Source organism: Lutra lutra, chromosome 3 (genome assembly GCF_902655055.1).
Source record: "Lutra lutra chromosome 3, mLutLut1.2, whole genome shotgun sequence".
Taxonomy (NCBI): domain Eukaryota; kingdom Metazoa; phylum Chordata; class Mammalia; order Carnivora; family Mustelidae; genus Lutra; species Lutra lutra.
This window is the reverse complement of record NC_062280.1, coordinates 150342769-150363385: the sequence shown is the minus strand read 5'-3', so window position 1 is coordinate 150363385 and position 20617 is coordinate 150342769. Positions and strand designations below refer to the sequence as shown.

Sequence of the window (20617 nt, the reverse complement as noted above, 5' to 3'; positions counted from 1 at the left end):
CTCAGGCTTCTCTGTATATGATAATGAGAGACTCCACTTAGCACTGATGATAGGAGCTGACATAAAACAATAGCGAAGCCAGATTGCCCACCAACGCAATGGCAATAAAGACTTAATTGCTGGTGGTCAGTGAGGTTGTGGTAAGTCCTGACATGCAGTGACATCATAATTACTGTGCTTTTGCCTGAGGCTAATTATGATGTGTTGCCCATGACAGAAGGAAGCAGCACGAAAGGTAACTGGTGTGATTAAATGATATGGAGACAATGATTATTTATAAATTGTGCTCTATCCTTATAACTGCATTAGGAGGTCTTGGAAAAGAATAGGGTGGTCAGGAAAGCCACCTGCTAAGGTAAGATGGTCTGAGAAAATGGGCAATTTTGAAGGAGACACTCATTTCTTGCAGGCACAGGCCAAACTATTTAAAATTGAACCCATTATTTGCAAAGCTGTAAAGAGCCTCAAAGGAAACACAATATATAACTTTGAGAAGCCTCCAATGTCTCAGTCAGGGCTCTATAAGAAAAGCAAAGCAGATCTTGGAAATTTCTATCTTTTGTGCAGGAACATTTGACTGGCTGAGCCTGAAACTCATGTGCTCCTCACACCACCTGAACCTTCCAGGCTAGGAAAAACAGTGCTCTTTACCTTCTCCCAAAGGCATGCCCTCATTGGAGAATTTTATTCTCCTCAGATTCTGCATTTCCACCCCTAGTGTTTCCACCTTGGTAACCAGGCCAAGGTCTTTGCAGGATCAGAGCTCTGAGAGGAACTGCCCACATGTTGAGGGAATCTCAGGACCTAACCAAAATATAGTGTCAGTAACACAGTAAACATATTTGGGATTGGATCATGAGAATGTTGTAACAAGAGATAAAGAATTTAAGGCTTAAAAAAAAGAATTTAAGGCTTAATAGAAGTTTTAAAAATGTGAGAGCATGTAAACATGATTCGAAATTCAGAGTTCTGGCAAGGGGATCTAAATTGGTTTCAATATTTTGTTGAATGGCTCTCTAAAATGTCAGAGGAATGACAAGCCATAATGAATTAGGAGAGAGATCCAAATGTTTTCAGCAAATTATAAGATGTATAACAAGTCTCAAAAATACAAGCATATAAGAATTGGGGTGCCTGGCTAGCTCAGTGGGTAGAGCATGAGACTCTTGATTTTGGGTTCATGGGTGTAAGGGCCTGGTTGGCCAGAGGGAGTCATTTTGTGTTTATGCAGTAAACTTAGATTGACCCTATGCAGTAAACTTAGATTGACCCTGCCCCTCCCAGAGGAACTTACTTGCAAAGCCTAGATACAAGGGCGGGGCAGGCCAGGTGAAGACATCCAATCAGTGGGGCGTGCATTTATCTACTAGGGTAAATTGAAATTCAATTGCCCCCCCCCCCCCCCGTGTGTTACCTAGCAGTATTTTCTGTGTGTGGCAGACCTAGCATGACTGTGCAGTTTTCTCTGTGTATTGCAATCTCATTGGCCACCTGTATATAGCCCGGCTAAACTACCTCTATAAAAGTACATCTGTGAGGCTGAGAGGGGTCGCCTCTTTGCAAGAGATGGCCCTGACTGGTCAGTTTGATTCTCGATGCTTGGCGCGAAATAAAGCTTTGCTTGACCTTCGCTTTGTATCAGTCTTGCTCCTTTGATTACGGACCCTAACATTGGAGGGGGCACCCGGATTCAAACGACGAGAACTGAGCCAGCATTGGAATTTTTGGGAAAAGCCTCTGGAGGTAAGATCATGGGATCCTATCTGTTTGTCTGGTTGGAGCTCCAGGGTATGGCCCACCGGGGAGAAGCTGGATGCAACCATGCTTCCCAGGGCTGGAGTGGATGTGGGGATACCCCATCCCTCGGCTGGTAGATTGACGGGGTGTTCGAGTCCCCCTGGGCGGTCAGGGGCCTGCTGGGGGGTTCAAGTCCCCCTAGACGGTCAGGGGGTTCAAGTCCCCCTGGGCGGTTGGGGGGTTCAAGTCCCCCTAGGTGGTCGGGGGATAAAGAAAGCCCCCACTAGTGGCAGGTTCTGGGTAAGAATCATTGGGCCTTGCGGTTGTCTTTTCCTGGTCCTTTTGTTGTCTGTTGTGTTGTTTGTTATGACTGAAGGAATGAGGCAAGCAGAGAGTAAGGGGACTCTGACTTTCATCTCTCGGTTCTTCATAATATATGTGAGGCTTCTCCCTCACTCATTTTGTGTGTTAAGGGCTATGACTGGAGCCAACTGGGGTTAGTCTAATGCTGGGTTAAGGTGCCCAATGCTGATGCTCATTGGAGCCGGGCATGGAATATGAGTGCCTAGTGGGCCACTTTTGGTAAACAGAACTGGCACTGCGGGATGAACCGACCTCAAGACAGAGACTTTAAGGAATATTCCCAAGCAGCTACAGAAACTCCCTTTGTTTCAGGGACTTTCTAGCCTTCTCTGGCCCGACGTGGACTGCCTAGCCCCTCCCCCTTGTTGGCAGGAGAGCATGGCATCTGAAGTGGAAATGGTTATTTGTCTGTCTCAAGGTTTTAATGGGTAATTGTTGAAGTGGCTTCCAGAGTCTTTGGTAACCTGAAACTGTGAAGGGTTGCTTGAATGACAAATGGAATTAAATTTGTTGGACATCTAGGTCTTAACCAAATGGGATAAAATGCTAGAGCGTTGGCTGCTGGAACTGGGTTTGTGCTTTTGAAATCTGCTGGTGAACACGTTCTGTGCTTAACTGATTCATAAATTTGCCTTCTAAGAATTCTCTTGTAAAATGACTTCCACCTTAAAGGAAATTCATATGGAAAGACTTTCAGGACAAATACAGGTCTTTGATATGTTGAAATCCTGGAACTGAAATGGGTAAGAATTTACAGAAGTAAAAGCTGCATTTGGACTAAACCAGAATTATTAACATGGGACTATGTGAACTGAAAGATTGTAATGTTGTATCTCTTGATGTTTTGTCTTATGTTTGCTCTTCCAGACTAGGGAAACTTTTTCTTAAGTTATCTGTAACTTACAGAGATAAAAATGTAGTCATTTGTAAACAAATCAAGGTACTCAACTTTCTCTCTATCTGAACCCTCTGAAACCAAAAGGTCTCAGCAAGTATTCTTCTTCCATGGCAATCATTCATTTGCATAAGTTCAATAAGAATCTGTTCTCCTTGTAACAGACACCATTGAAAACACTGGTTATTTTACCATGGCTTTGACTGGAATGTCATATTTGAAAAAACTCAGATATGACTAGACATCTTAAAGGAACTAAGGTTGACTTTATAAAACATGGAACCGTAAAGCGCTTTGGAACTGTTGGCCTGATACCTTGCTTACAGGGATCCCAGCAGCCTCACCAGGTGAGTGAAGAATATTACTTCCTGGTAGGTGCAGGAACCTCAGGATTCTTTGGGGGCCTCAGGAAGAGGAATTCACCCAAATTGACAGGTATTGCAGGCATGTCTGATGGCAAGTGTGTAGCTTGGCTTCTGGTCTGGAGAGGCTATTATAAGTTCAACCTAGAGATTCCTTATGAGAAATTCCAGCAAAGCAGATTCTAAAAGATTTATATGATCCCTCACTGTTCTTGCTGAGCTTATGTAAATAATTAGTCCAAGCTTATTAAAACTGGGCTTGTTTTTCAAATAAATTAGTCCTGATTTGGCTATCTCTGAAAACAAGGGCTATTTTAGAGTGAAAAATTATGTTTTAATAACACACCTTTATGGATGTTAAATTCTAGATTTGATTGTCTTTAAATGTTTGTTTACTTAAGCTAGACAAATTGAGGTAAACTTCAGGGAAGTTGCACGATAGCTCATTTAGATGATCTTGCTTTGCCAGTCAGTAAGCCCCAAATATAGGAAACTTCAGAAAATCGAAGGATTTGAAGGGAGGAATCTGACTGAGTTAGTGGGAATAGCAGAAAAGGTGTTTAACAACAGGAATGCACAAGAGGATGAAAAACAGACAAAAAAAACTGGTTAAGGTTTTGGCATTACATGAGGTGGGGAGGAGACGGGTAGGGGATAGTAAATGGAAGGAAAAGCCTAAGCACTGAGAAGGCAGGCGGGAAGACTTAGATTCAGATCAGTACACTTACTGTAAGGAAAAAGGACATTGGACCAGAAAGTGCCCCAAAAGGAAGACAGCAATGCTTGCCACCAGAGACTGAAGGGACCATGGTTCGGAGCCCCTCCCTGAACCTTGGGTAAAAATTGAAGTGGAGGGGAAATCAGTTGATTTTTTTGGTGGACACGGGAGCCCAATTTTCATCATTACTTAAACCTATGGGAAAACTATCTGGAGAGGAAGTTTGGGTACAAGGAGCAAATGGCACAGAGAGACATAAATGGGCTACAGAAAGGACTTTAAATTTGGCCTCAGGAATAGTTAAACATCAATTTTGGTCCTCCCTAATGCCCCATATAACTTTATGGGGAGAGATCTCCTCCACAAGTTAAGAGCTGGCATTCAGTTCTTGGAAGGGGACATGACTGTAACCTTGAGACAACCCTCTGTACAGGTGCTTATGGCAGCAGTAGATGAATACCTCCTTTACGAGCCAGTCTCAAAACCAGAGGAGACAAAGAAGGGGAGCCTTCTCCAAATCCTACAGGACAAGTTTCCCAAGATCTGGGAAGAAGGGAAGCCCCCTGGCTTGGCCAAGGAACAACCTCCAGTGGTGGTATAAATAAAGGCGACAGCTACGGCTGTTCGCGTTCGGCAGTACCCCCTTCCCTGGGAAGTAAAGGAAGTGATCAGAAAACACATTAACGGCCTTCGAGGAGACGGGATCCTAGTTCCTTGCAAATCTCCATGGAACACACCTTTGCTGCCCGTCAAAAAGGCTGAGACTGGGGAGTACCGACCCGTCCAGGACTTGCAGGAAGTTAATAAACGGGTTGAAGATATCCACCCGACGGTGCCTAACCCCTATACCCTATCGTCCCTCCTGGGCCCCAGAAGAACTGTGTATACCGTCTTAGATCTCAAGGGTGCATTTTTTTCTGCATGTCTTTAGCAAAGGAATTCTCAGCACCTTTTTTGCTTTTGAGTGGTCCGACCCATAGGAATAATTCCAAGGCCAGCTCACCTGGACAAGACTTACCCAAGAGTTCAAGAATTTGCCCACTATCTTCGACGAGGCCCTACATGAGGATTTGCATGAGTACAGAACCTCCAACCTAGGAGTCACTCTGTTACAGTATGTTGATGACTTGCTAGTAGCCGCTGAGGACTATGAGTCATGTTTGTGGGGGACGAGAGTTCTCTTACAGACTCTGCAGGGAAAAGGGTATCGGGTGTCAGCGAAGAAAGCACAGCTCTGTCAGAGCCATGCCACTAATCTAGGCTTTGATCTCCAGGAGGGAGTGAGTTCACTGTCTGAGTCCAGGAAACAGGTGATCACCCGATACCCCCGCCCCACCATGTCCCAACAAGTAAGGGAGTTTCTTGGGACGGTGAGCTACTGTAGGCTGTGGATACTGCGGTATGCAGAGATTGCCCGACCTCTCTACGAACTGGCAAAAGGAGGGCTCACTATGATAGAGTGGACAGCTGAGGCAGAAGGAGCATTTCGGGAATTACAAACAGCCTTACTGAGTGCCCCAGCATTGGCCATCCCAGATGTTACCAAGCCCTTCCACTTGTATGTGGATGAAAAAGCAGGGGTGGCCAAAGGAATTTTAACTCAGACTCTGGGGCCTTGGCAAAGGCCAGTAGCCTATCTTAGCAAGAAATTAGATCCAGTAGCAGCTGGGTCCCCCCTTGCCTCTGCATAATTGCTGCCGTGGCCCTCCTGGTCAAGGTTGCAAGTAAATTGACTTTGGGTCAAAATCTCATCTTGACCACCACCCACGCTATCGAGGGCCTTCTCTGGACTCCACCAGACTGATGGATGATGAACACCCGAGTGACAGGGTATCAGGCCCTCCTCCTCAACGAACCAAGAGTGACCTTCCAGCCCCCGGTGGTGCTAAATCCAGCCACACTGCTGCCAGAGGAGCTGGCTGACCATCCACCCACCCATCCTAACCCAAGTCACAGGAATAAGGCTGGATCTCAGAAACATTCCCCTCCCGGTTGCTGAGATGACTCTATTCACAGACGGGAGTAGCTACATGGTCGATGGAAAGAGGTATGCAGGGGCTGCGGTGATTTCTCCTGAGCAGGAACTCTGTACAGCAGCCCTGCCACATGGAACTTCGGCACAAAAAGAGGAACTGATTGCACTCACTAAGGCACTGCAGATGGCCAAAGGTAAAACCGCCAACATCTATTCGGACAGCAGGTATGCCTTTGCTATTCTCCATATACATGGGGCTATTTATAAAGAAAGGGGCCTATTAACAGCAGAAGGAAAAGGAATTAAAACAGGAGAAATATTGGCTCTCCTCCAGGCTATTTGGGACCCAAAAGAGGTGGCTGTTATGCATTGCGTGGGACTCCAAAAGGGGACTAATCTGATTTCAAAAGGAAACCAATTAGCAGATTGAGCCGCAAAGCAAGCAGTCCAAGAAACAGTGCAAGAGCTGGTTACACTCCCGGCTCTAGCCCTACCAGAAAAACCGGACTATTCAGAAGAAGATTTAAAGTATTTACAAAAATGGGCTAAATTAGACTATGAAGGGGACTGGTCTAAGACTAATGCAGGAAAAATAATTCTTCCTCGAAGACTAAGTAAGAAGTTAGTAGACCAGATACATCAGGGTACTCATTTGGGGATACGCAAACTCAAGGACCTTATAGGCAAGCAATTCCAGGTTTCTAAATTAGGGCGTATGGTTCAGGATGTAGTTGATAGATGTGCTCAATGCCAGGCAGTTAATGTGGGAGGAACTAGAATGGGAAGAGGGAAAAGAGAAAGAGGTAAGGAACCAAGAATTTATTGGGAAATAGATTTTACAGAAATGAAACCCGGAAAATATGGGCACAAGTATATGTTAGTTTTTGTAGATACCTTTTCAGGCTGGGTAGAGGCTTTTTCCACCAAACATGAGACGGCAGGGGTGGTAGCCAAAAAGCTACTAGAAGAAATAATTCCTAGGTTTGGGCTGCCTCTTGCAATCAGGTTAGACAACGGCCCTGCATTTGTGAGTTCAGTCTCACAGGCACTGGCCAAGGCTGTGGGTACTAACTGGAAACTATATTTTGCCTACCAGCCCCAGAGTTCTGGACAAGTAGAGAGAATGAACCGGACTCTTAAAGAGACCTTGACAAAGCTAATTCTGGAGACTAGCAGTGGATGGGTAGATCTCCTTCCTTTTGCCCTCCTCAGGGCACGATGTACATCCTATTTAAACAAGGTGACCCCATTTGAAATAATGTTTGGGAGACAACCCCCCCACCCCGGCTCTGTCCTCGGCTACAAGAGGTTGCCCTAGCAGAAATGACTGATCAGTCTGTAGTCCAGTCACTGCAGGCATTACAGTCTATTTTAAAAAAAAGTCCATGCAGGGATCCGGACTGCCCACACTGGGATGGAGACAGAGGTGGAACCACATCCTTACCAACCTGGGGTCTTGGTTTGGATACGGTGCCACCAAGTGGGAAACTTGGAGCCTCACTGGAAGGGACAATTTACTGTCATCCTGACCACCCCCACAGTGATAAAAGTAGAAGGCATCAGGGCCTGGATTCACGCAGGTCATGTCAAACGAGCCGAGGATGAAGATGCCCCCCAGAGGTGGAAGCCACAGCCAATGGACCCCGCTGACCATGGACTAAAGCTAAGACTCAAAAGACTATGAGTTTATTGTTGCTCCTATTGTTACCTGTTTATGTAAAGTATAGGTAGGAAATTAGATTAAGGAAATTAGGAAAAAATGGAAAAGGTTCTATGAAGCGGTAAATGGCTAACTCATGAGCCAACTGTGCACTAGTGTCATTTGTACAAAAGAAAACTAGAGCGATAAAAATGTTAGACTTACATGCTCAATATAACCCCTTACAACCAGAGAACATAGAACTGGATGAAAAGTCAAGGATTTGACTAATCTCCAAAGAAAAGGGGGGAATGTAAGGGCCTGGTTGCCAGAGGGAGTCATTTTGTGTTTATGCAATAAACTTAGCTTGACCCTATGCAGTAAACTTAGATTGACCCTGCCCCTCCCAGAGGAACTTACTTGCAAAGCCTAGATACAAGGGCGGGGCAGGCCAGGTGAAGACATCCAATCAGTGGGGCAAGTGCATTTATCTACTAGGGTAAATTGAAATTCAATTGGCCCCCCGTGTGTTACCTAGCAGTATTTTCTGTGTGTGGCAGACCTAGTGTGACTGTGCAGTTTTCTCTGTGTATTGCAATCTCATTGGCCACCTGTGTATAGCCCCGCTAAACTACCGCTATAAAAGTACATCTGTGAGGCTGGGAGGGGTTGCCTCTTTGCAAGAGATGGCCCTGACTGGTCAGTTTGATTCTTGATGCTTAGCACGAAATAAAGCTTTGCTTGACCTTCGCTTTGTATCAGTCTTGCTCCTTTGATTACAGACCCTAACATTGGGCATTGAGCTTATGTTTAAAAAAAAAAAAAAGAGAGAGAGAGAATATTGGGATTGATTTTTTTTTTTTAATGAAAGATTCCAGAATGCATACCATAAAGCATGTTCTCTTGTGAGGGTTCAGACTACATCCCTTCAGAAATCCAATGTCATGTGTACTAATGGAAGAGCTGGCATTTTTGAGAAGCACAGTGGTAACTGACCTTGGTAAACTGGAGTTACCTCTAACAGATGTTAGAAAACAAAAACAAAAACTCCCTACCATCCGTATCAAGTAACTATCAGAGACAAAGGAGCCATAATTACTATAATAGGCATTAAAGCCACAAAGGCAATAATCAGTGTCTACATCCACAGAGATCTATGGCAATGACTAATAGATGATGGAATCACTAGGGTCAAGAATGGCCAAATAAGTTGTTACTCAACTTGCTTAATAAAAAACAACAGATAGTTGGTGAGTAGAGGTTGATGTCAATTTCTATAATGCACAATTGAAGCCTCTCACTAGTTCATCTTCACAGAGTCCTTGAAGCAAAAAGTAGCAAATTCGGAAAGCAAATTCAATAAGGTCAAGGTAAGGTTTCACTGGGGAAAGGAAAATGTCTAGGTTATTTAATAACAGAAACAGGTTCTGAGCTGACAAATTGAGAAACAATGTAGTTTATGATTAATACTTCTTGCATGGTTACTAAACAATAATGTGTTAGCAGAAATCTTCTTTAAAGATAAAAATACTATTGGATTTAGTTGCTTAGCTAATGGTGACAATTTGATAAATTCTATCAATATATGTCACCTCCTCTTAGATGAACAAAATACCAAGAAGCACTGGTATAAAGATTATAGAATTTTGTCCAATATGAGATCTATTGAAATTGCTTTAGGCTCAAATCCAGATATTATTTTGAATTGAATATATTCAGCACTTTAAATCCATCTAGCTGGAAACTTCTCCTTAAGTATGATTTTATTTATGTTAAAATGAAACACTTGCTTCATTTCAACACAGAGATTGATGCATTTTTAGATCATTCTATGTAGAAAGAATTTTATACATATTGTTTACCTACATAATATCATTTAGTATGTGATAGACATACCATCTACATGCAATGCATATATAGTATTATATAGACAGTGTTATAAATATAGATTAGATATTCTCATCATATTGTCCATCTTAGAAGTTAAAGCCTCAGTATAGCATGATTTGCTTTAGAGCTACATCAAGTATTTCATATAGACTAAAAGAAGTAAAACAGATATGTTTCAAACGAGATTCATAATGAAGTTATTAAGTAGGTAAAAGAATTTTAGGAACAAAATTCAACAACATATTTTACCTAGCATATAATATTTGTTAGGTAGAAGAAGCTAGATATGAGCAGTGGAAAGAAAGTCCTAAGGGAACTTCATCCTTTAACCTGGAAGATTGCCAGGTCCTAAATTCTTGAGGTAGGAATGGTAGAATAGGCAGTTAGTTAGACATGAGCTGGAAGCAAGGATGGTGAAAAATATGTTCACCTTAGAAGCCTGAGAGCACAACATCCTGACTCTGTAACTTACCACATCCTGACTTTGTGGCTTCCAAGACGCTGGGGCAAGCAGAGCAATACCGGCAGGTACAGTGTAGACACTCTCTTCTCCCATCTCTGCCTCCAGGGTAACCACTTCATTCATTGTAATGCTTTTGCATTGCAGTTATAGCCCCTCCCCTGGGTTCCTGTGTAAACTTTTAGGGTCATAATGTTCCCCTCCCAATTTATAGGCAGGGTCCCCCAAAGGATTGGAAGCTGCCTCCATTAGAGACCACCCTGTCCATGACACAAGACCCTCCCCCCCACCACACACACACACATAAAAGGAAAGAACCCCCAGGGCAGGCCTCTGGGCCTGCCTGCTCCCCCACCTTGTGAGTGTCCTGGCCTTAGTGAAATGGTTTTCTCCTTTCACTCTGTGCAGTGATCTCTTATTCTTCATTGCGTAGGTGCCAAGTGCCAAGACACACCCTTTTGCGTTGACACATTTATATAATAATTGTATTTTTCCTTTGGAAATGTTTCCTTCAGCAGCAATATTTTTATTTTTTAAAAACAAGTAAGTTTTAAATAAATAAGTGTTTATGCAGCATTAACTTAAGATTGCATAGTTAATCATGTTATTGACAATATCAGAAATTAAAAAAAAACAATAGCTTATGCAAGTTACAAGTGTCAGTACATTGTTAGCACAGAAGAAAGACACAAAGATTTTTTTTTTCTGTTTGCTCAATTTATCATATTCCTTAAGAAAACACTTTCCACGGAACAAGATACTTTATTATGTTTATTATTTTTAAAACTCAAGTGCATCGCTGCAAGCAGTAATTCAATTTTGAGGATGGAATTAACAATTTAATACTTTTAGTTCCTTTTTTACAAAGTAGATTTTCTATAGAGATGTATATGCAACTCTGCCAATATATTACATTTCTCAATTCAATAGGCTTTCCCTTGAATCTATTAGTTTCCTGAAATGAAACATGTGCGGTGCTTTGAAAGACAATGTTTCTTTTGCGGTGCTTTGAAAGACAATGTTTCTTTTCCCAAATGGCCCCAAAATGAATTTTGTGAGTTAATCATTCAGTAAACAAATATTTACTCAACATCTTCTAAGTATTAGATAAGCAATGTAGAGCATAATAGATGTAATTGCTGATTTCAAGAAGTTCATATATCTTTTAAATAATCTAATGAGACATAGTGCTAAGAACAGACATATGCTAATAAGAAGATAAAATGTGATGTGAGAGAGGGTGAATTGAGTAGCTACTTTGAAAAGGACAACAATTATAAATGTCCTGAAAGGGGAGCGCACTTCATGTGTTTCAGCCCAGAAAAGCCCGGGTGGCCAGAATACGGCAAATAGGAGGCAGAGGAGAAAGATGAGAGAGGTATTTGACACCTTAAATGCTTTGGGTTTTATTTTAAGTATGATGAAGATCTGCTAGAAAGTTTTAAATTGAAGGGTGGCATGATAAGATTTAATCTGCAGATAGAGCAGAGGGACCACTGGAGGGCAAGAATGGACAAAGGGAAACCAGGTGAGACCATTGTAGACATTTAGAAGAGAGATGGTGGTATCTTGAACCAGGCGGTGGTGACAATAAAACCCAAGATGTATTTTGGAGGTAAATTCTAAAGAACAACGCCTTGAATTGGAAATGGATATGAGAGGAAGGGCAGAATAAAAGATGATGTGGTAGATAAAGGTGCTGCCACTTACTGAGATCCTGAAAGGTCAGGAGATAGGAGATTGATAAGGGAAAGTAAGAGTCCTTAGTTCTCTCTGCATTTCATTAAGCCTTAAATACTAGTTAGTTATCCAACTGTCTTAGACTTAGCAGTCCTTCAGGCTGCTACAAGAAAATCACAGACCCCATAGCTTATCAATAGCAGAAATTTATTTCTCCCAGTTCTGGAAGCTCGAAGTCTCGAAGCTGAGTGTCCCATGGCCTAATGAGGGACCTCTTCCAGGTTGCAGAATTTTCCTTGTGTTCTTATATGGCAGAAGGGGCGAGGGAGCTTTCTTTGGTAAGGATGGACCTCTTTAACAATTTAACAAAGGATACCAATTGCATTCACGAGGGATCCACCATCATGATCTAATCCCCCTCCCCAAAGGCTCCAACTCCTGATATCCTCACCTTGGGCATTAGGTTTTAACATATGAATTTGGGGAGGACACAAACACTGGGACCATAGCATACTAGAAACATTAAAATGGCAGGGCTAAGTTCTGGAGAATAATATAACTGATGAGTAAAAATGGACCAAAAGCTCATGATTAATTAGGAGCAGTTTTAAGTGCTCCTAAACCAATTGCATTTTGCTCAGAAAATATTATCAGTGCAGCTTTGACCTGAAAGTCCCATAAGAATCTCAGAACACTTTACTTAGTTCTAAGTATGGAGAACAAAGGGCCTCCAGGCATTTTTTTTTGTGTGTGTGCTTTGCTTGTGAATGAAAATTATACTCACCTCTAACTGTATTGAATGCCCAACATAGCTTCCTCAAAGACACAGAACATAATGTAAGTGGTGAAACCAGATAATAAGGTTGTGAACCAGACTCTTTACAAACCAATGCTCCAAGAAATTGAATAATTCTCCTTGGTCCTAGGGAAATGTTGATAAATTATCAGAGGAGCCTAAAGGATGTTTAGTCTATTTACTCCTGTTATGGAAATCCTTGGCAAATTTTGAAAGCCAACATCTTTTAAAAATTATATAGATGAATAAAAAACTGGCAAAAATATTATACAGATTTATATTTGGAGTGAAAAAATCAAAAGCTATAAATGTGTATTTGTAAAGTATGGATGATGACAGCAGTATTTTAAAAATCAAATAACATAAAGCGGCAAAAAATATCCCCAGACTCCCTCCTCAACCCCATAAATATTGATAAAAATTAATCATATAACAGCAACAAATATCCCCAGATCCCCTCCCCACCCCATAAAATATTGATAAAAATTAATCATAGAAATGTAGAGTTGATGTGTTTCCATCATCTCAGGAAATTTACCATGCAGTTAAATTGATTTCAACATATTTAAGTCATGTAGTATCATATTTATCAAAGAAATTTAAAAAAAAACATGCTTTCTTAATTAATAGAATTAAGTTAAAGAATATTTCAAACTCTAAAATGGTAAGTAGTTCCAAATCAAGGCAATCTAAAGTAAGAATGTGTTGCTGATGCCCATTTGTCTACTTCTGTTGGTTTCACAAGGACTTGCTCCTGAATTTAAAATTGCCAATGTATTTATTGATAACTTTTCTGTGCCATTTAAGTAACATGCTATATCCTATGAGGTTTGCTATTTCCAAGCCCAGGTAGATTAAATGCTAAATCAGTCCATCATCAACTATAAAAGAGAATCATACTCACAGTATAGAATGTCTTAAGGTTAAAGCCAGGCAATACCATGAGAAATTTCAGAAAAAAGAAAAGCTTTTTCTGTTTATGTTAAAACTCTTGCATATCATTTCATATTTTCTACAAGTTGAATAAAGATGGTGTGTGAGTTACCTGTATGAGTTCCTTGTGTCAGTTACTGAAGTAAACATTTCTTTTTTATGATTCCATATGACGATCTTTCTTACAGTTTATCTGTAGTTGTGTGTTTACTATTTTTATGCCATCATGACTCTATATATCCTTTACTTCATCACTCCCTTGGTGTTACAGCTTATTTTTCAAGTTAAATAAAAACACTAGCAAAGAAACAAAGAAAGTGTTGTAATCTTCTGACCCTCATGCTGACAGTTCCATATATTTTGAAGTAAATAAAGATATGGAATCAGGATTATGAAATAAGCATGCACTTCAGAGAGATGTTTCGTAAATTTATTGCTTGGCTGGGTAGCGCAACTGCCATAGTTTTTGATGGACAAGGACATATATCTGGAAAATGAAACAAAGATAGTGGCTCACTGTAATTCAAAGATAATAACTACTAGAAGATACAATTGTTCAGCAAATGTGAGATTATTGGTTTCCTAGGGATTTATTAATTTGATGTATTTTAATCCTTGCCTGCTGTAAAGGAAGAATATTGTCACTCAGATGATGGGGTCTCACTCATTTTGTAAATCGTTCCGATCATCTTTTCCATTTATATCTAGAATTCATCTGCAGTTGGAAAAGGCCTCTGCCACACAGCAGTCAGTCACCTACAATGAATGTAAGAGCTCACGTCCAGGCTTCAAATGTCACCACATTGCCATCTTACTGTGAATGACTGAAATTTACTTCCCGTTGTTAGTGGTGCTGAAAATTGCCACGGGTTTCTACAGTGTATAATGTATTGTCTAAACCGAAAACATTTCCCAGATTGAATTGACCTTTTAGAAAACAGCACTTTCATCCTCAAAATGCAGGACTGTTGCAATATTTTATTTAAAAAGGTTATTTAGTTATAAAACTTGGAGAAAGGGTAAGGAATTAGAACTGAGTCTATCTCTCCCATATAATGCATTGTTGTCAAAAAAACACAAAACAAAGACCACTGATTGCTTACCCACCCAAATGCTAACTGAGAATAGTGCACTGGAAAACCACATCTTTCCAATATCAACAGAAAAGAATGCTATAAGGCGTGAATGCCTTTTTTATTCTGCACATTTAATTAGGCTGTCATTTTGTTATCAAAGAGGGAGTGCAACATTGTCAAGCCTGTTGGACTGCTCAAAACAAAATGTAAATCTTAGAAAATTCATCCACAGGGCAGGATACTTCCACATGGTCTTAACATGTGTGAGAGATGGGCAGACAAAGACAAAGAGACAAAGAGGCAGATATAGATAGAAAGAGACACACAGAGAAAGAAGGCATAATAAAAAACACATAGAAAGAATTACTAAGAACGTGTCAGGGATGCCTAGGCGGCTCAGTAAATTAAGTATCCGACTCTTGGTGTCTGCTCAGGTAGTGATCTCAGGGTCGTGGGATCGAGCCCCATATCTGGCTCCATGCTCAGTGCAGAATCTGCTTGTCCCTCTCCCTCTTCCTCTGCTCCTCCCCTCTCTTTCAAATAGATAAACAAACAAACAAACAAACACATAAATAAAAATAATCTTTAAAAAAAAGAATGCCAAAAGCAATTATTTCACTAGATGGAAAAATAAGTAAAGAATTTGACTAATCCAAATAATTTAAATAAATTTGACTTTCTGTGGCTATACCACCAAGATGGTTCATGAGGCTAGAAGAAACAGTACAACAAATCTTCCCAAATCAGAGTCCCAACTATGAAAAAATATAGCTAAATTGAAAAGTTTCTCATATTCTTTCTTTTTCCTTTCTCTTTTCCTGTCTTTTTTTCAACCACTTGGATGTTGACCATGGCAAGAGAGTAAGTAGACTGCCTCATGATTCTCCTATTTAAGATAATAAAATTCCAAAAGAATTTTTAAAATATTTGGAATGCACGGAATGTAAAACTAAGTTAAATTATTCTTAAATGTCTTTGACTATTCAAAAGACACTTGAGAATTTCTTAGTACTTTAGGGCCATTTTTATAAACATAATTGCAATTGATCTTCATAGTGCTTGAGTTCCATTGTATTTCATTAGAGTTTCCATTTCAATCTTTTTAAAAGAAAGAAAATACTCCTCTGTCTCATTCTTTGGATTACATTTTGTTCGAAGTATTTTGTGGTTTTCAAACTTTTTTTTTTTTTAAGCATTAGACCCTTTAATCAAGGGATACTTCATTCAAAAATACTCATCTCTTCACTGCCCCTGCCACTGATAGATGCAGAATCTATGACCATATATTTATCTTTAAGGGTATATTTGTAATCTTTCTAATGAACAACACACCTAGAAAATAATGGCCACATAGGGTCATCTAGGGTTCTTGGATTATTGTTGATGATATGTCAGCCATTTCTTTATCTTGTTTGAATTGCCCTTTGGAAAAATCTGATTCATAGAGACAAGTAGTTTCAAATGCTCTTTCTTTTTATCAGCACCCATTGAAACCTGAGTGTAGTCTTCAATTAAACTGGTCTAGATGCTTGAGAGGATAGTAACAAATGATTACCTCTATGTAATTAAATCACTAATAATACCTAACAACTGATTTCATTATTTGCCAAAAAAGTCAGACAAAAAGCAACCAAAATTTACAATCGTTAAAATTATCTAAGATGAAAATGACATAATGTGCTATACCTTTACATCTTATTGTTTGACTTCTACTCCATGATCAGCACATATAAAGCAGACACACACAGCTGAGACTTGCTTAACACTTTACAATGGTAACACATGTTGTAACAGTATTTTTACTTGTATAATTTTATGTGTTCATTCAAAAGCCTACACTGGGGTACCTGGTTGGCTCAGGCAGTTAAGCAACTGACTCTTGATATTGGTTCAGGTGGTAGGTGGTCTCTGGTCATGGGATTGGACCCAGTTGGACTCTGGGCTCAGAAAGAAGTCTGCTTGCTCTTCTCCATCTGCTCCTCCCCCTTGCCTGCTTGTTTCCTTTCTCTCTCCCTCTTTCAAATAAATAAATAAATAAATAAATAAATAAATAAATAAATAAACAAACATCTCAAAAAAAAAAAAAAAAAGGCCTAAATCAAAACTGGCAGAGGGAAAAAAAAAAAAAAAAGCTGTTTCAGAACACAGTGACAAACTCAATAACCATTGAAGCAAGAAGTTCAATAGACTAATCCAGATGGCAGAAAAGCTATGATAGGCAGAATTCTAAGATGACCCACAATGACATGACCCTGTATAATCCCATTCCCTATGAGTGTAGGTAGAAACTTTCAATTACTTTCACCCGATAGAATATGGCAAAGGTAATGGGCTATCACGGCATGATTATGATTCATCAGATGGCAAAGGTGAAAGAATTTTGCAGTGAAAGTAAAATTGCTGATTAACTGACTTTAATTCAATGAAAAGATTATTCTTGGTGGGCCCGACCTTATCAGGTAAAACCTTTAAGAGAGGGTAAAGTGAACTGAAATCAGACTCTCTTGCCAGTCTTAAAGAAACAAGCCACCACGAGATATGCAGCAGCAAGGACTAAATTCTACTAACAAGAACATGAGCTTGAAAGACAATCTTGCTTGTCACATGAGACCCTAACCCCCCATCAGCTGCCTGCTCACTCCCAAGAGTACAGGGCTCATCCAAGCTATGCTCAGACTCCTGATAATGTGTTACATTTAAGCTGATAAACATGTGGTAATTTGTTATCCAGGAGTAGGAAAAATATGTATATGGATATTGAAATATGGATATTAGTAGATGTAGATATTAATATCTAGACTTACACCAAAAGGGCTTCATTTCTGTAAAAAGAATAATAGTATATATTTATGTATGTGTCCAGATAAATATTATATAGTGATCCTTTAACATATTGCTAGAAGTGAAGAATAAAAAATTCTTATAAATTTATAGAATGAGGGATTACATTATTAGATTACTAAAATGACCAGAATAAGCCTCCTTTAGAAGATGATCACCAATACCAGTTGAGTGATATGTAATTTGTATTACTAAACAGGGCTTTTTTTTTTAACCGAGTTTTAATGAAAGAGCTTATTCTGTGTCTGTATTCTTGTAAATTCTTTTTTTTCATTCTGTCTTTCTCCCTCAAATATAGTCATACACATACATACACATCATCTCTCTTTCTCACACACACATACACTAATTTAACTTTCAAAGTGTGAGATAGATATTATTATTATTATTCTCTCCAATTTTTTTTCAGTCACAGAGCTGAATCACAGATATTTAGGATAATTGCCTGAGATCACAGAACATGGAATAGCTGAGATTTAAAGCCATTCAAATACCATATGGTTTCACTCCCATGTGGAAGTTAGGAAACAAAACAAACAAGCAAAGGAAAAAAGAGCGAGAAAGAGAGGCAATCCAAAAAACAGACTTTTTTTTTTTTTTTAAAGATTTTATTTATTTATTTGACAGAGAGAAATCACAAGTAGGCAGAGAGGCAGGCAGAGAGAGAGAGGAGGAAGCAGGCTTCCCGCTGAGCAGAAAGCCGGATGTGGGGCTCGAACCCAGGACCTGGGATCATGACCTGAGCCGAAGGCAGCGGCTTAACCCACTGAGCCACCCAGGCGCCCCCAAAAAACAGACTCTTGACTATAGAGAACAAACTGATGGTTACCAGAGGGGAGGTGGGCGGGGACATGGATGAAACAGGTGATGGGGATTAAAGAGCGCTTTTGTCATGATGAGCACTGACTGGGTGATGTACGGAATTGTTGAATCACTATATTGTTCACCTGAAACTAATATTATACTGTTTGTTAACTAATGGAAATTTAAATAAAAAGAAAACAAAAAGCAAAATAAAGCCAAACATTCTAGTTTCAAAGTAAAAAAATCCTTATTATTCATATAAAACTATTTTTACCTGCTGGGTTTTTTGTTTGTTTTGTTTTTTGTTTTAAGATTTTATTTATTTATTTGAGAGAGAGAGAAAGCACAACTAGGGTGAGGGTCAGAGGGAGAAGCAGACTCCCTGCTGAGCAGGGAGCCCAATGTGGGGCTTGATCCCAGGACTAAGGGATCATGACCTGAGCCGAAGGCAGCTGCTTAATAACTGAACCACGCAGGCGCCCCTATTTTTACCTTCTGAATAAACATTTAAAATGTTGAGGAATTTGAAAACTGTTCTAACACATTTAACAAGGTAAATGATGAAGGTGAGTAAAATTGTTTTACTGTAAAATTACATATAAATAGTATGATTTTCTTGACTCCCTTTTAAATTCATACTAACTGCAAATGATAACTGATACTCTGGCCCAGTGCTGTCTCTCTTGGTTTAGACATAGGAAAACCCACAATCAAAGTCTTGACTGCAAGATAAAAGAGTAGAGAATAGACCATTGTTGGCATAACACTTGATCTATACTTAATTTAATGGGCAAAATAAGATTTTTTTCAAAATTTGCTATGTCCCTCAAAGAAACTTAATTCCCAAAGAGCACCCCTCATTGTTAAGTGCTTTCAACAGAATTTAATGTTTCCTGAAATCCAGTGAATGAAAGCATAAAGACCAACTGTGCTTCTCCAATAAAGTCTTTTCTCTACATTGGGTTTGTTTGAAACTGAACCACATATAATACCAAATGGTATAGTGGTGAATAAGGAAAGAGAAATGAAAATCATCTAAGATCATTTTAAAGCTCTTATATGACAAGGCACAAAAGATCATTGTCTCTCATATACAAGATGTGGGAGAGGAGTGAGAGAGTTAGCTCTCCCATTCTCTCAGTTTATTCTATGACAGGGCTCTATCCTCCGTATTTCTGGATACAAGTGAAGGAATTTCTGCATACAATTTTCATAGAGGATATGATAGGTTTTTGAAAAGATTCCACGATACAGTAGGTTTGGAAGTCTTTGTTCTCAATTGTCTTCATTATTTCTTTTCTGCTTAATCAGGGCCTTTCTTGTGTTGTGTATTTTCTCCTTCATACATATCTTAAGCATGAGTCTTCTCAAATTATTTACTAAATGAATGAAATCACATACTGGGAAAAATTAAATTCAAAGCAACACTTTAGAAATCAGAAGGCACATCAGAGAACACAATTAATTAACTCTTTCATGCCATAGGTTACTTGTCATTGTCGAAGTGCTCCAAATAGCATAATATCTACTCATTTTCAGAATCAGAGAAGCCTCAGTAAATTGAAAAGGAACCAAGTTGATGATGATGATGAAGTACAGCACTAAAAAATAATGGAATGTTAAAACGCTAGAGGACAGTTTTTTTTCTCTCTTTTTTTTTTAAAGATTTTATTTGTCTATTTGACAGAACGAGATCACAAGTAGACAGAGAGGCAGAGAAAGAGAGAGAGGGGAAGCAGGCTTCCTGCTGAGCAGAGAGCCCAATGTAGGGCTCCATCCCAGGACCCTGGGATCATGACCTGAGTGGAAAGCAGAGATTTTAACCCACTGAGCCACCCAGGTGCCCCGAGACAGTTTTTGTTTTATTCCAAATGCACAAAAAAGGAATTTAAAGTGAAAATTTTAGGTGTTTAGATTTACACCCGACATCACTTTTATTTCAGAAGATGCCATTGTACGCTATATTGTTTAAGACATTCTATACAAAAATGTATTGTATATGCCTTTTATGTCTGTCTTTGCTATGCATCCTGTTTTGGGTTTTGATGCTTTCTGAGTATAGGTGCTGTCTCCTTCAACAATTTTAAAGCTTTCTAAGGACAGGGAAAATGGTCCATTCATCTGTGATTGTCTCCTACACCCTGCACAGGGCTTTGCCTACAGAGAACCTTAATCATTAAGTATGTATCTGTTAGTAGCTGGCTTGAACTTCTCTCCTACATGTATTTGAACTTTTGTAGACTCAAAATCTGATAACTGACCTAGCCCCTTCACGTTTCATGAAATTTCCATTCTTAGTACACAGTTTCATAAGCTAAGGATGAGAAAGCCTTCAAGTTAAACCAGCAAAAGGTATGAACACTCGAATCCTCCCACTCTGCACTCTCGCACTTATGGAGAAATGCTTCTAATCTAAGCTTCTCCAGCAGAGCCCAGGACTCATGTCCA

The 20617-nt window shown here is 39.7% G+C and overlaps 1 long non-coding RNA gene across 1 annotated transcript; it reads left to right on the top strand.

Moving 5' to 3' along the window:
- The first annotated feature begins 287 nt into the window (after positions 1-287).
- On the top strand, positions 288-19770 carry LOC125095223 (uncharacterized). The gene is made up of 3 exons (XR_007125824.1): positions 288-355; positions 14157-14215; positions 19655-19770. It is a non-coding gene; the product is annotated as an uncharacterized LOC125095223 (long non-coding RNA).
- The last annotated feature ends 847 nt before the right edge of the window (positions 19771-20617 follow it).